This window comes from Triticum aestivum, chromosome 6D (genome assembly GCF_018294505.1).
Source record: "Triticum aestivum cultivar Chinese Spring chromosome 6D, IWGSC CS RefSeq v2.1, whole genome shotgun sequence".
Lineage (NCBI taxonomy): Eukaryota > Viridiplantae > Streptophyta > Magnoliopsida > Poales > Poaceae > Triticum > Triticum aestivum.
Genome location: NC_057811.1, coordinates 466,745,721 through 466,748,440, shown reverse-complemented (window position 1 = coordinate 466,748,440; position 2,720 = coordinate 466,745,721). Strand labels below are relative to the sequence as shown.

Below are 2,720 nucleotides of genomic sequence, written 5' to 3'. Positions count from 1 at the left end.
TTGTGATGAGCATATATCCGCAAAGACCACATTGGTGGAAAGTTTATTTCTAGAATTGTCCATCCTACGGGTCCAAATTTGTACATTTAGGCTATTTTCTGACCCCTTTTTAGTTCAACTAAATGACCTACAATTTTAGAAAATTTAATTAATTTGGCTTAACTAAGGATGGTTAAAGTTACATTGAGGGCCAAAAAATTACATCTCTAGTTCATCCAATATACATCTAACACGAAATATTTGAAGAAAAGGTACAGTTTTTTTTTTCTAAAGAAGAAACATCCTTTTATAGAGGGAACAATTTGAATGAACATCTTTTTCTGAATGGAACAATTTTTGTGAAAGTACATTTTTTATGAAGAAAAAAAATATTTTGTATGGAGAAGGAACTTCTTTTTGTGAAGAGATAATATTTTAGTGAAGAAGGAACAATGAAAAAGAAACTCTTTTGTGGAAATAACAATTCTGGGAACAAACAACTTTTTTTGCGGTAGGGAACATTTCTGGAAACAAGCTGCTATTGTTTTTCAACGATCCGTGGTTTAGTGGAAAACCTTTTGCTAACAAAAATATGGTTATGAAGAAGAAAAAGTGACATTTTTATTGCTTTAATAAATCCGTTACTTTCAGGTCACCAAATATGTATATCATGGCAGTTAGATGTAGAAATATACATCTGTCAATAGTAGTGTGACGTCCGCCCCTGAAAAAAATAGTAATATGCTACGAATATCCATACCAGAAACCGAACAATGTAGAAGAAAGTGAAAACGAAAACTAAATTGTGTGTTGCTTGTTGAGACAAATTGATAGCTTTGTAAATCAAAACTTAGTCAAGTCCACGCAGTGCATTCTATCACGACTCGTGACTAGTCAGCATCTACTTTCATTCCCTAGCTCTTTCTTCCATTCGTTTACTTTTCGGTGTGCTTCTCTTTCTCTCTATACATACGAGTAGTTCTGCTGCATCCACGGAAGTCTGTTCTCTCATTACGTAGCTCCAATTTCAAGATCGATCTAACCGTACCATCTATCTTGAGCACGGTGGGGTTTATCAAAATTGCTGGTGCACAAGGCCAAAAATGTCTGGTGTGGTTGTGACGCCGCAGCCGGAGGTGGTGGAAGAGGGGCATCGGTCGTCGCCGACGCCGGTGAAGTGCGAGCTCCTCAGCACCAACTCCCCACTGGCGCAGGGTGTGCCTGATCGGCCTCGTGTGCTTTTGCTGCCCTGGCATGTTCAACGCGCTCTCGGGCATCGATGGTGGTGGCCAGGTTGACCATAGCGTCGCCGACAACGCCAACACCGCCCTCTACGCCTGCTTCGCCGTCTTCGGCATCTTGGGTGGCACGGCTCACAACCTGTTGGGCCCACGCACCACCCTCCTCCTCGGCGCTCTCACTTACCCGCTCTATGACGCCTCCTTCCTCTACTACAACCACCGCCGCTCCATGGCCTTCCCCGTCGCCGCAGGGGCCATCCTCGGCGCCGACGCGGGCCTCCTCTGGGCGGCCCAGGGTACAATCATAACCGCCTACCCGCCTCCGAACCACCGTGGCACGTACATCTCCATCTTCTGGTGCCTCTACAATTTTGGAGGCGTCTTCGGGGGGCTCTTCCCCTTCTCACTCAACTATCACCGTGGCAGCGATGCCGGTAGCGTCAACGACGGCACCTCCATCGCATTCATGGCGTTCATGCTCCTCGGCAGCGCGCTCGCCCTCCTCATCCTGCCACCTAGCAAGGTCGTTCGTGACGACGGAAGCAAGGTCGCGGGGGTGGCCTACTCCTCCCCGGCTAGTGAGGGTGCTGAGATCCTTAAGCTCTTCACCGACTGGAAGATGCTTCTTGTGCTGCCCGCGGCTTGGGACAGCAACTTCTTCTACACCTACCAGTTCAACAACGTCAACGGCATCCTCTTCACGCTCCACACGCAGGCCTTAACAATGTATTCTACTGGGGTGCGCGGATGATCGGCTCCGCCAGCATCGGTTACTTCCTCGACTTTGGGTTGCGAGCCGGAGGAAGAGGGGCTTCATTGGGGTGATTATCGTCGCCACACTCGGCACCGCCATCTGGGGAGGAGGCCTTGCCAACCAACTCAGGTACAAGGACGGGAAGTGGGAGGACCTCATCGATTTCAAGGATGGACGCCGGTACGCCGGCCCATTTCTGCTATTTTTTAGCTATGGGTTGTTGGACGCCATCTTCCAGAGCCTCGTCTACTGGATCATTGCTGCCCTCTCAGACGACTCACAGGTCCTCAGTAGGTAATAATTCTAACTCAATGTCCTTGTTCTACTCGATCATTGTTCTTTGAGAGAGCAACGTACTAGGTGGGTACCAAAGGCTAACCTGCAAAGCAAGTTGGGCAAGAAAATGCTTAATATTTGGTTCATAATTGGCTGTCTCGTCTCCCCTTGTCTCTTTTCCCCTCACTTACCCGGACAAGAAACTAAATCCTCACCTATCACATTACAACTTGTCCGCCCTTTCCACTAAAAAGGATTCAATTATCCCAACTGCTTGTCAACTGGGGACTTATGACTCTCAGTTGCCCCTTGCTCGCCCTACTGGAATTCTTGGCCGTAAAAGATGAAGCCAATACGATGGTTGTAAAGGATGAAGACAGTTTAGTTCCCTAGCTTGGTTGAGGATAGACAAGACTAAAGACCAATTCTTGGTTGTAAAACATGAAGATAGTACGATGCCTATGGCACAC

General features: G+C 47.4%; 1 pseudogene; it reads left to right on the top strand.

The window, feature by feature from the left end:
- Nucleotides 1–1,054: 1,054 nt before the first annotated feature.
- LOC123142035 (UNC93-like protein 1) lies at nucleotides 1,055–2,720 on the top strand (annotated as a pseudogene).